Below are 14466 nucleotides of genomic sequence, written 5' to 3'. Positions count from 1 at the left end.
ACATCCTCCTGTGTACAGACCCCTGGTGGACCTTGCGACAATGGAAGACAGACACATTATCATTACATACAGACTTGATCAGGCCACAATCCAAGAATTGTGTGCCCAATTGGAATCAGACCTGATGTCAGCTATCCGCCAGCCCACAGGTATCCCCCCTCTAGTGCAGGTCCTGTCAGTGCTCCATTTCCTGGCTAGTGGTTCCTTCCAAACAACAGTGGCCATGGAATCAGGGATATCACAGCCAATGTTCTCAAAATGTGTTGACCAGAGTGTTGTCAGCCCTGCTGAAACACATGCGCAGCTACATTGTATTCCCCCAGGTGGAGGATTTGGCCACAGTGAAAGCTGAATTTTATGCCCTGGGACATATTCCCAACATCATTGGTGCCATTGATGGTACACATGTGGCATATGTCCCCCCTCCTGAGAAATGAACAAGTGTTCAGGAATAAAAAAGCTATCACTCTCTGAATGTGCAGATGGTGTGTTTGTCGGACCAGTACATCTCCCATGTGAATGCCAAATATCCTGGCACTTTGGGATCTTGAGGAATAGCAGCATCCCATATGTGATGAGCCAACTCCAGAGGCACCGGGTGTGGCTAATAGGTGAGCCCTAGGTCCCCACTCAGTATAATTTGGTATCTAGGTATGGGGTTGTCCCTAAGGGTTAATGTGTGTCTAACAGTTATCCCTCGATATTTGCAGGTGAATCTGGTTACCCCAACCTCTCATGGCTACTGACCCCATGGTGGTCGTCGGCACGGCGGTAGGTGGTATTTACTGCCCGGGTTGTAATGAGGGCCTAAGTCTGGAATGCAATATATTGAATTCACTTTTTTTATATTTTTCTTAAAAGAATATACAGCTGTCTGTCTGTTGAAACTTATATATATGACCTTTAAATTAACATCTAGTATATGTTACTTGATATGCTTTCTCAATTATGTCTTTATCAAACCTAACACTTCTTCAATTTATGAATCAACAAATAATTCCTCATCCATATTCAGTCCATAACGTGTTTTTGTACATAATCGGATGACATATTTACTTCTCAGTTGTCTCAATTTGAGAGTCCTATTATCTCCACGTTCATTTTTCTTTATTTGAGGCAGACAAAAGAACTTGATACTTTCCCAGTCTTTTGTATGTTCTGTCATGTAATGTCTTGCAATAGTGTAACTCTAATCTTTATGTTGTATCGCTCTTACATGTTGGAGTATTCTTTTCTTTAAACAACAGATAGTGTAAACCATATTTACATTCAATTAAGTAAACCACATATTGGCTATCACAAGTCATTCTCTGCATTATTTGTATATTTGTATCAGTTTTTCCTTTATAATCTTTGAATGATCTTAAATTCCTTGCTATTTGACAGACTTTGCATGTATTGCACTTAAAAAAAACTTGTGTTTTCATTATTCAACCAGTTCTTTATAGTTGGTGCAACATAATGACTTTTCACAAGTATATCTTTGATGGAACGTGATTTTCTATATGTAACCAATGGTCTGGGCCCACTATATATGCAATATCTCAATCATTTCTCAATATTGTCAATTTTTTTTGGTTTACAATGTCTTTACTTTCTTTTCTGTAAGTGAGTATCAGACATGGGCTGTTATCTTCGATGTTTGCATGTGGGTACCCTCTACATATGAACCTCTGTTTCACATCTGTAAACTGGATCTCATTTCATTATCATCTGGACAATTACACCATGTCTGTAAAAATTGACTAAACTGAATGATCTTAAGTAAAGTTTTAGGACAAAAACTTGTACCCTGCAAGATACTATTTGTGGAGTTGCCTTCCTAAACATGGTCGTATGAAGTTGATTATCATTTATGTAGACCTTGATGTTTAAAATATCAATTTCTTTCACCCTTGTTTTATATGTGAAGTTTAGTCCACATTCATTTTGATTCAGCATTTCAAAATATGTGGCAAATTCATCATTAGTACCATCTGAATTTATAAATAAATCTTCTGTACAGCGCAGCCATAAGACAAACTTACAAAGATGTTCTTGATAGTTCTCATGCCATGCAATCTCTCTCTCTCCCACCAACCTATGGTGATATTAGCATAACTAGGGGTTAGAGAAATTCCTCCCATGGCAGTTCTGGTTATTTGTTTGTAAACTTGATTATCAAATATAAAAATGTTATTGTATAGACACATTTCAACCATTTCCAAAAGCATTTCAGAATGTCTTGTTTCTCTAATGTTTCTTTGTCTTAAGAAATATTTTAATGTTGTTAATTCCACCTCATGTCAAATCGATGTGTACAATGAAACTACATCAATGGTGATTAAGATATAACTTTATTGCCATGTTGCATCAGAGATAATGTTTCGGAAATCGTTGGTGTCTTTTATATAAGAACTAAGCGAAGTCACCATGGGAGCAATGTAAAAATCCACGGATTTAGAAATATTTTCTAAGAAAGAATCACATTCTGAAAAAATGGGTCTTCCATGCGGATTCTTTAAAGTTTTGTGAATTTTTGGGAGGAACTATATAGTTGAAATAACAGGATGGCTTGCTTTTAAAAAAGAAAGCTCTTCTTCGTTGATCAATAATTCTTGATACCAAAGTTGTAATTTGTTATTTACTATGGCGGTCATTCTGACCGCGGCGGTCGGCGGTCGCCGCCCGCCAAGCGGTTCCCGCCGAATGACCGCTCCGCGGTCAAAAGACCGCGGCGGCCATTCCGGCTTTCCCGCTGGGCCGTCGGGCGACCGCCAAAAGGCCGCACGCCGGCCGAGCGGGAAAACCCCTGCAACAATGAAGCCGGCTCCGAATGGAGCCGGCGGAGTTGAAGGGGTGCGACGGGTACAGTGGCACCCGTCGCGATTTTCAGTGTCTGCAAAGCAGACACTGAAAATCTTTATGGGGCCTTGTTAGGGGGCCCCTGCACTGCCCAGTGGCATGGGCAGTGCAGGGGCCCCCAGGGGCCCCATGACACCCGTTCCCGCCATCCTGTTCCTGGCGGTAATTACCACCAGGAACAGGATGGCGGGAAGGGGGTCGGAATCCCCATTGCGGCGCTGCAAGCAGCGCTGCCATGGCGGATTCCCTGTGCCAGGGGAAAACCGTCGGGAAACCGCCGGTTCCCCTTTTCTGACCGCAGCTTTACCGCCACGGTCAGAATCGCCCAGGAAGCACCACCAGCCTGTTAGCGGTGCTTCCGCTGCACTCCGCCCTGGCGGTCATGGACCGCCAGGGTCGGAATGACCCCCTATGTGTGCTATTTCATTGATGGGATTATGGGTAAATTTTTGATAACTCTCTACGCCATTCAATTGACTACCTGCTTCCTTCGCATAGTCCTCACAATTTAATATCACAACATTACTACCTTTATCTTCTGGCTTGATGATTATTTTCTCATTATTACTTAATTGTTGTTCAACTTTTCGCTTTTCTATTGTTAGGTTTTCTTATTTTTGAAATGCCTTTTTGCATTCTAAGGTTTCTAAATCTGCTGTGACCATATTATTAAATAAATACATTTTGTTTCTGGGTGTCAAAGTGTCAAAGAAGGGCAGAATTTAGATTTGGACTTGAAATGACTATACATGTGGTCATTTGTCCGGATTTCCAACTGTTCCATAATCTGTGTTGATGTCATGTCATTCAAATTGAACATCAAATCATAACAGACTTTTATATCTGACATCTGTTCAGTTGTAAGTTTAGTTTCCTCTTGCTTGTCACTCTTCCTAGTTAGCTTGGGGGATGATGAGCAAAATATTTTGCTAACTTTATCTTCTGTACACATTTGTAGGTCTCTCTTTGTTAAAATGATGTTCAGGACAGAAAGATAGACCTTTAGTTAATACTCTAATTTCATCCTCAGTTATAGTATGTTCAGACAGGTTGACCACCAATTTTTTTTCCACACTATCTTTTCCTTTCATTACTTTTCTCTGCTGCATAGAGGGTAATTTATTTTTCCCATTCCCTCTTCTGATTGTTTTATATTTATTTGTACATTGTACAAACATTGCACAAACAAATATAGAAAAATCCACAGGATCTGTGTGCAACCACACTGCAAACAGCCAAATGTTGTGCGCCAGAGAAAGTCGGGTAGTTATATGGGTTGGGTGTAGGGCCTGGCCGCAGAACATGCTCTGCAGCCAACAACTGCCACGCACGGCAAAAAGTCATGCGTGGCACTGGTTGAATTAATGATTAGTAATGAAAATTATTTTACTATAAAAAAAACTTAGAAATTCACTTAAAAAAACAAAGGTTACAAGGATATTATAATTAGGTTAACATTTTAAATGTACAAAAAAACACAGAAATTCAGCAGATTTTAAAAAAAATATATATATGTTTTCTGAGCAGAATCATGAAAACAATCCCCCATCCAAGAATTTACATCCAGAAAATACAGCAGTAAACCTATATATATATATATATATATATATACTGTATATACACACACACACAAATAACAGACAACATTGATCTTAGCTAAATCCTAAAGTGTATTTGTGCCAGTTTGCCTAATCAACACTCACAGATATTATGCTTTATTCTACTATCAGTAAATCACAAAATAGAATGCCATTCATATCATCATACAGATGGTAAAGTGCAAGTACATAGCTGGGCTAAGAATAAAATAAAAAAAGAGATTCTCAGGTGCCTTTGTGCCATTTCCTATTTCAACACTTACAGGTATAATTACATATTCTATTAGCAGCAAATCACCAAAAAAGTGTCTTTTTTCGTCATCAAAGAGATGGTAATGTTCAAATTCTAAGGAACTGGATTGGACCAGCTGTTATTAGATGGCTGGATTATTATGACTCGACCTGTGCAAAAAGTACCATAACAACCTAGCACTGTCCCTCCCTTGACAGGTACTAATAAATCCACTATGGGCAGAAAGTAAACAGATCATTTAGATATATCCCCACCACATCCTCTTCATAAATTAAGCTGTAGACATGTACAGGTGCACAAGAAGGAATACAAGAGAAGAAAACCAAGAAATCAGATCCATCCATACCTAATGTGAGTGGAACAACTAAGAAGGGGTCATGTCATAGGCAATTTCCAACATCCTCCGAGGCTTATCCTGATCCTAAAAAAACACCCAAAAAGAGCTCAAAGGACCTACAATAGTGTAACCAGTGAATCTAGCCCCAGCTCTTCCAGCTCCTCCATGAATGCCCATGAGGGCCAAAATCTTTTTAGTCACCCTATGCAAAAGCTTATCACTCCTCAGCCGGCCTGGTGGTCAGAAGTGTAGCTGTGAGACCCCCAAGGGTGGTGGATCTGGGTGGGGCTAGTGTGAATGTCAATTCTTTGAATTTGGTCAATTATTATGCACAAGTGTGGGATGATTCTGATCCACTAAGGCAGGTTTATGATATCACTCTAGGGGCAGTTGGTTTTATAGTGCTAGGAGATTATTTTAACTTTATTCAGGATCTAGCATGGGAATGGAATACGTACAATAAAACAAAAGAACAATTGAAGCCTCAGACGAAAAGTGCACTGGATGCTTTTACCAACCAAGAGTGGCTGGGTGAGATGATAGTTTGTATTTGGGACTTTTTGCAGTGAATAAGGAAACAGATCCACTTTTTCAGTTTGGGAAGCTTTCAAGGCCACAACTCGTGGCAGGTTATTGCTTATGAGGTACAGCAATCAAATCAGCTGGCAAAATGAATTGCTGAGAAACAACAATAGACGCTGAGCTTCAGGCCAAGATTATTTACCAGGGGCATTATGAGTGTGTGAAGTTCCATTTGAGTAAGGCCAGGCAGGAGCTAAGATAATTTTTTACCATTGAAGAAATAGCTCCAGGCCATTTCAACAGCAAGCTTATGAGGAAAGCCAGGTGATTTGGTAAACTGCTAGCGTGGTCAGCCCGCTTGAACCAGAGAAAACATTTATTAGCCAGCTTCAGGACCCAGTTTCTGGGAGGTTTATCTCTTATAAGGTTTCTGTGTTCCACGCTGTTGGAAATGGGGTCTTTGGTTGCCAGTCAGGTTACCCCCATTCAAGCAAGGACCCTCACTCTAGTCAGGGTAAAAGAGAATCACCCTCAGCAGCTAACCCCTGCTTACCCCCTTGGTAGCTTGGCAGAGCAGTAGGCTTAACTTCAGAGTGCTAGGTGTAAAGTATTTGTACCAACACACACAGTAACTTAATGAAAACACTACAAACTGACACAACACCAGTTTAGAAAAATAGGAAATATTTATCTAAACAAAACAAGACTAAAACAACAAGAATCCGACAAACACAAGTCAAGTTATGATTTTATAAAGATTAAACTCAAAAATAGCACTTAGAAACAAAAAATGCTTCGATGAGGTTTTAACACTGTGCCGTGATGGAGTAGTTCCTAACAAGCCGATACCAGCGGCGCCAGCCACAGAGTCGCGTAGACCCCCAAGTACAGTACCTTTGGTGAAGAGTGAAAACAAGTTGATGCGCAAAGTCGGGGATTGCGGCGTCTGTGTGAAACGTTGAATCTGCGCACTTTGAGCGGCGTCGGTCACGACGTGGTGAGGTGACTTCCACGGAGTCATGAACTTCAGAGGGGCTGCAGCGGAGTCGGGCCTGCGAAGGTCGTCACATTCCAGCGAAGATCACGGAGTCGGTTGCAGGCGGCGTCACCGGATTCAGCATCCGAAGTCGATTTCCCTGGATTTCCACCTGCTTTCCTTTCAGGAGCCCAGGGACTGGATAGGGAACCACTTGTCAGAGCAAGAGTCTCTCCAGAGACTCCAGTTGCTGGCAGAGAGAAGTCTTTGCTGTCCCTGAGGCTTCAAACAACAGGAGGCAAGCTCTACATCAAGCCCTTGGAGATTTCTTTACAAGATGGAAGGCACACAACGTCCAGTCTTTGCCCTCTTACTCTGGCAGAAGCAGCAACTGCAGGATATCTCCACAAAGCACAGTCACAGGCAGGGCAGCACTTCTTCTAAGCTCTTTAGCTCTTCTCCAGGCAGAGGTTCCTTTTGATGTCCAGAAGTGATCTAAAGTCTGTGGTTTTGGGTGTCCTTCTTTTACCCAATTTCTCCTTTGAAGTAGGCCTACTTCAAAGTAAAGTCTCTTGTGAATGTAAAATCCTGCCTTGCCCAGGCCAGGCCCCAGACACTCACCAAGGGGTCAGAGACTGCATTGTGTAAGGCAAGCACAGCCCTTTTAGGTGTAAGTGACCACTCCTCCCCTCCCTCCTAGCACAGATGGCTCATCAGGAAATACAGACTACACCCCAGCTCCCTTTGTGTGACTCTCTAGTGTGAGGTGCAGGCAGCCCAACTGTCAAACTGACCAAGACAGGGAATACACAAACAGGCAGAGTCACAGAAATGGTATAAGCAATAAAATGCTCACTTTCTAAAAGTGACATTTACAAACACACAATCTTAAAATCAACTTTACTAAGAGATGTATTTTTAAATTGTGAGCTCAGAGACTCCAAACTCCACATGTCCATCCGCTCCCAAAGGGAATCTACACTTTAGTCAGATTTAAAGGTAGCCCCCATGTTAACTTATGAGAGGGACAGGCCTTGCAATAGTGAAAAACGAATTTAGCCATATTCCACTGTCAGGACATATAAAACACATTACTACATGTCCTACCTTAACCATACACTGCACCCTGTCCTTGGGGCTACCTAGGGCCTACCTTAGGGGTGCCTTACATGTAAGAAAAGGGAAGGTTTAGGCCTGGCAAGTGGGTACACTTGCCAAGTCGAATTTACAGTTAAAACTGCACACACAAACACTGCAGTGGTAGGTCTGAGACATGATTACAGATCTACTTATGTGGGTGGCACAACCAGTGCTGCAGGCCCACTAGTAGCATTTGATTTACCGGCCCTGGCACCTCTAGTGCACCTTACCAGGGACTTACTAGTAAATCAAATATGCCAATCATGGATAAACCAATCAACCATGCAATTTACACAGAAAGCATATGCACTTTAGCATGGGTTAGCAGTAGTAAAGTGCTCAGAGTTCAAAAAACAACAGCAACAGGTCAGACAAAATAGGAGGCAAGAGGCAAAAAGATTGGGGATGACCCTGCATAAGCAAAAAAGTCCAACACATGCCTTTTTACAACACTATAGGGTATTATACCAAAGTAAGCATTTAGTCCCCCTGGCTAATATAGTGGAGTACTTTCAGTTGCTACAACTTCCGTGCTTGACATCTGTCTCTAGTGACTCTAAATATATCAGGGAAAGAGATTCAGTAAACCTTCGCCACAATCCCTAATGGGAAGGTGTGAGAGCGTAGCTCTTATAATGAAAATTAACATGAAATATTTATTAACTAATGCGTAATAATGCTGCATAGAAAATGTATTAATATTTTTTACTAACGTGTGTTTGAAATGTGCCCACGGGGAGTGGCCACCAAGTTATACGATGATTAATGAAATGGACTAATAATGAAGAATTAATGTATTAATGTATGATTTAGAACTAGTATTAGGAATGATATGTTAAAGTTTTTCTTATTAATCATTAGGACTTAGTTAGCATGAGTCGAGGCCTAGCTGCCGGTTTCATATTAAATGTGTTTTTCTAACGTACAGTGTGCTGACTTGCTGAAGGACATTTACTCGTACTTTTCCAAAAGCTAGAGGATGTATGTAACTGTAGTGGATCCGTTCTCATGAAATTCGACTTTCTCAAGGAGATATTTTTGCTGAATGCAACAGTGTAAACTTGCAACAGGTACAAGGTTGCCTAAACCGGTATAGACAATGGGACTACTGACTGGGGATGTGAGAGGACCACATGAACATGAAATATTACCGGACATTCTGCCCGTTGGAGACGTCAATCATGAGAACCCATAAACTACGTGAGAACTGTTATGAGGTAACGATTTTGATGGTATGACTGGTAAGCCATTGGATGGAGATAGTGGTACGCCAAACTCACCCAATTAGGAATTAGGGGACTGTACAACAGAAAAGGGATAAAAACCTTTGACACGAGGAGAGGAGAGAGCCTTACAAGCCATTCTTGCTATTACCCAGCCACTTTGTCACTCTGTCTAAAGACTTTGCTGTATGATTCTTTGAATCATTCTTACCCTACTTTGCTTAGGCCATCTTATACTTTACCTCCTTATGAGGGAAGTACCCCTTTTATCCTGTCTTGTTGCACTTTGCTGTGTTTCTTGGCTCATGGCGAATCAACTGATGTCCTGAGGACGAAGATTGACTCTGTAGGCTGACCCATTACGGAGGGTAACTATATAATGACAAAATTGTAATTGTCTGTATGGCATTCCTTTCTAGGTACCAACTGCTTATTTTGACAGAGACCATAGTTAGATGTTTTCAAAACTGATGTTGCTATATTGTTTTTGCATGAAGCCCAACATGCTGATGCTAATTTGAGGGTAGTTAAGGGAGTTCACTGAATGACGCAAATAGACAAATGACTGAATCTATGCTTTGTTGAATAATGCTCTAATGATACTCTGCTAAAGTTAATCCATGTTGACGTTGTGCTATGTTCTAATGTTTATGATCTTTGCTTTGATGAAGTCTTATCCGAGTTGCCATATTATGACATTGCTGATGAGTTTTCTTGTATTGAGACTAATACACTTACTGATAGAATTGTAATCAATAGGGAATAAATATCATAAATATTACTAAGTTCTGTGTGGTTATTCATAGCTGAAAGGTCATGGTGGTTTCCGAGTCTTATTGATGTCATTGATTGACTTGTTATTATGATTATAGGACGAGGTTATTGATCTATTGATTGACATGTTGAGTAGCTATCTCGTTCTAAGTAGACTTCAATCAGGGTCAAAAGATCCATCGGCCTAAAGCGAGTCCCAGAGTGAGTAAATTATTGAGATTGGGACGCGCTAGCAGTTCTTGGTAGCAGAGGTCGGTTTCGGGCCTTTGGGGCCCAGGGACAAGGGATCATTGGTTTAGAATTGTTTTTCGAAATAATGCAAATTGGAGATATGATGTGCCCCTAAATTCCCCATGACTTTCCCCGGAATCTTGGAGCTTGCCTAAGTGAGTTGGGTATGTTCTCGGCGTTCTAGTGCTAGTATGTGTGACGTAGAATTTGCACTTGCTCAGCTTATGCATATTGCAGGTGAATTGTGAAGGTTTGTGAGAATTAAGCCAGGTGATGTTTTAGTAGGAGTGTGCATACTCCGCAGTATGAGAGTAGGGAAGTCGTCAAACTTCATGTGAATGTGGCGATTTTGTGCTAAAAAATTGTCCACATGGTTGTTGTTGATGTACGGACCCGGCGTGGTCTGAGACTCCGGAGTATATTGATAAGTGTATGAGACACTTGGTTTATGTTGTAATTTGTGCAGTTTAATAGGTCAATCGGGCGTGGTTGACAAGTCGAGTTTGAGTCAAATATGTGAGTGAAACCTTCGATGGAGATTTGGCAAGTTCTAAAGTGCACTAGAACGAACCATTGACAAGTCGAGAGTAGGATTTGCGGGTCGAATTCTGCTTGCGAGTGCGGGATCTGAAAAGGAGAGAGTAGCGGCTGAGGCTTCAAGAGAAATCTCTGTAAAGTTCTGAAGCAATTGTGTTACCCTTCCTGTAGTAAACCGGCAAATTTGGGTTTTGTTGTTAAAGGTGCTCGCAATATATTACATTAGTTTTGTGTAAGTTCAGAGTGAGAAAGACAAGCTGCAAGACTTTGTCAGATGCAGTGTGTGAGTGTGACCTCAATGGAGCTGCCCTGGGATAGGTCAGTTGCCGAGAGGGGTCCTTGAGAGGCAATTGGTTGAGAAGGTAGGTGTGGGAGGCTGGCCTGGCTTGTAGTGGGTACCAAGGGGTACTTACACTCTGTACCAGGCCCAGTTATCCCATATTAGTGTAGGAGAGGTGTTTCTAGTAGCTTAGGCTGATAGAAGGTTGCTATAGCAGAGCAGCTTTGGCTGAAGTAGGAGACATGCAAAGCTCCTACTATACCACTGGTGTCATATTCACAATATCATAAGAAAACACAATACACAGATATACTAAAAATAAAGGTACTTTATTGTTATGACAATATGCCAAAAGTATCTCAGTGAGTACCCTCAGTATGAGGATGCCAAGTATACACAAGATATATGTACACAATACCAAAAATATGCAGTAATAGCAAAAGGAAGTAATGCAGGCAGTGTAAAGTTACAATAGATTGCAATAGGAGCACATAGGTATGGGGTAACACAAACCATATACTCCAAAAGTGGAATGTGAACCACAAATGGACCCCAAACCTATGTGAGCTTGTAGAGGGTCACTGGGACTGTAAGAAAACAGTGAGGGTTAGAAAAATAGCCCACCCCAAGACCCTGAAAAGTAGGTGTAAAGTGCACCTACAACCCCCAAAGAGCACAGAAGTCGTGATAGGGGGATTCTGCAAGGAAGACCAACACCAGCAATGCAACAACAGTGGATTTCCGGACCTGAGTACCTGTAAGACAAGGGGACCAAGTCCAAGAGTCGCGACAGTGTCGAGAGTGGGCAGATACCCAGGAAATGCCAGCTGAGGGTGCAAGGAAGCTGCCACCGGATGGAAGAAGCTTTGTGTTCTGCAAGAACGAAGAGGACTAGGAACTTTCCCTTTGGAGGATGGATGTCTCACGTTGTGAAGAAGCTTGCAGATGTGTTCCCACACAGAAAGACCGCAAACAAGCCTTGCTAGCTGCAAGGGTCGCGGTTAGGGTTTTTGGATGCTGCTGTGGCCCTCACAGAAGCAGACAGCATCCGCAGAAGTACCAAATCAGGCACTTAGAAGAGGAGTGAAACGGAGTCCACCCAAAGTCCCACGATGCCGGAGGACAACTCAGAAGGTTGTGCACTGCAGGTTAGAGTGTCAGGGACCCAGGCTTGGCTGTGCACAAAGGAAATCCTGGAAAAGTGCACAGGAGCCGGAGCAGCTGCAAATCACACGATACCCAGCAATGCAGTCTAGCGTGGGGAGGCAAGGACTTACCTCCACCAAACTTGGACTGAAGAGTCACTGGACCGTGGGAGTCACTTGGACAGAGTTGCTGAGTTCCAGGGAACACGCTTGTCGTGCTGAGAGGGAACCCAGAGGACCGGTGATGCAGTCTTTTGTTACCTGCGGTTGCAGGGGGAAGATTCCGTCGACCCACAGGAGATTTCTTCAGAGCTCCTGGTGCAAGAAGGAGGCAGGCTACCCCCAGAGAATGCACCACCAGGAAACAGGCGAGAAAGCCAGCAGGATGAAGCGATACAAGGTTGCAGTAGTCATCTTTGCTACTTTGTTGAGGTTTTGCAGGCGTCCTGAGCAGTCAGCGGTCGATCCTTTGGCAGAAGGTGAAGAGGGAGATGCAGAGGAACTCTGATGAGCTCTTGCATTCGGTATCTGAAGAATTCCCCAAAGCAGAGACCATAAATAGTCAGAAAAGGAGGTTTGGCTACCTAGGAAGGAGAATAGGCTAGTAACACAGGTCATAGCCTATCAAAATGAGTCTCTGACGTTACCTGCTGGCCCTGGCCACTCAGAGCAGTCCAGTGTGCCAGCACACCTCTGAATCCAAGATGGCAGAGGTCTGGGGCACGCTGGAGGAGCTCTGGGCACCTCCCCTGGGAGGTGCAGGTCAGGGGAGTGGTCACTCCCCTTTCCTTTGTCCAGTTTTGTGCCAGAGCAGGGCTGGGGGATCCCTGAACCGGTGTAGACTGGTTCATGCAGAGATGGGCACCATCTGTGCCCATCAAAGCATTTCCAGAGGCTGGGGGAGGCTACTCCTCCCCACCCCTGACACATTTTTCCAAAGGGAGAGGGTGTAACACCCTCTCTCTGAGGAAGTCCTTTGTTCTGCCTTCCTGGGCCAGGCCTGGCTGGACCCCAGGAGGGCAGAAACCTGTCTGAGGGGTTGGCAGCAGCAGCAGCTGCAGTGAAACCCCGGGAAAGGCAGTTTGGCAGTACCCGGGTCTGTGCTAGAGACTCGGGGGATCATGGAATTGTCTCCTCAATGCCAGAATGGCATTGGGGTGACAATTCCATGATCTTAGACATGTTACATGGCCATGTTCGGAGTTACCATTGTGAAGCTATACATAGGTAGTGACCTACGTATAGTGCATGCGTGAAATGGTGTCCCAGCACTCACAAAGTCCGGGGAATTTGCCCGAACGATGTGGAAGCACCTTGGCTAGTGCCAGGGTGCCCACACACAAAGTAACTTTGCACCCAACCTTCACCAGGTGAAGGTTAGACATATAGATGACTTATAAGTTACTTAAGTGCAGTGGTAAATAGCTGTGAAATAATGTGGACGTTATTTCACTCAGGCTGCAGTGGCAAGCCTGTGTAAGAATTGTCAGAGCTCCCTGTGGGTGGCAAAAGAAATGCTGCAGCCCATAGGGATCTCCTGGAACCCCAATACCCTGGGTACCTCAGTACCATATACTAGGGAATTATAAGGGTGTTCCAGTATGCCAATGTGAATTGGTGAAATTGGTCACTAGCCTGTTAGTGATAATTTGGAAAGCAGAGAGAGCATAACCACTGAGGTTCTGGTTAGCAGAGCCTCAGTGAGACAGTTAGTCATCACACAGGGAACACATACAGGGCACACTTATGAGCAGTGGGGTCCTGGCTGGCAGGGTCCCAGTGACACATACACTAAAACAACATATATACAGTGAAATATGGGGGTAACATGCCAGGCAAGATGGTACTTTTCTACACCCCCCCCCCCAACGAAGGACAATAAGACTAGCCATGACCTGATGAGTCTTTATTGTCTAAGTGGAAATATCTGGAGAGTCCATCTGCATTGGAGTGGGTACTCCCAGGTCTATGTTCCACTGTATAGTCCATTCCCTGTAGAGATAGGGACCACCTCAACAATTTAGGGTTTTCACCTTTCATTTATTTTACCCAAAGTAGAGGTTTGTGGTCTGTCTGAACAATGAAGTGAGTGCCAAACAGGTATGGCCTCAACTTCTTCAGTGCCCAGACCACAGCAAAGGCCTCCCTCTCTATGGCAGACTAACGCTTTTCTCTAGGGGTCAACCTCCTTCTGATAAAAGCAACAGGTTGATCCTGGCCCTCAGAATTGAGTTGTGATAAGACTGCCCCTACCCCTAATTCAGATGCATAAGTTTGAACAATGAATTTCTTGGAGTAACATGGGCTTTTTAGGACAGGTGCAGTGCACATGGCCTGTTTGAGCTCCTCAAAAGCTTTCTGACAGCTAGCTGTCCACAATACCTTTTTAGGCATCTTCTTGGAAGTGAGATCATTAAGTGGGTCTACAATGGAGCCATAGTTTTTAATGAATCTCCTGTAATACCCAGTGAGGCCCAGGAAGGCTCTCACCTTGGTCTGAGTTGTAGGGGGAACCCAATCCATGATTGTTTGGATTGTCCCCTGAAGTGGTGTAATCTGTTCTCCACCTACCAGGTGTCCCAGATACACCACTTTCCCCTGCCCTA

The sequence above is a fragment of the Pleurodeles waltl genome, chromosome 4_1 (genome assembly GCF_031143425.1).
Source record: "Pleurodeles waltl isolate 20211129_DDA chromosome 4_1, aPleWal1.hap1.20221129, whole genome shotgun sequence".
Lineage (NCBI taxonomy): Eukaryota > Metazoa > Chordata > Amphibia > Caudata > Salamandridae > Pleurodeles > Pleurodeles waltl.
The sequence above is the reverse complement of the archived record's forward strand: the minus strand, read 5'-3'. Positions refer to the sequence as shown.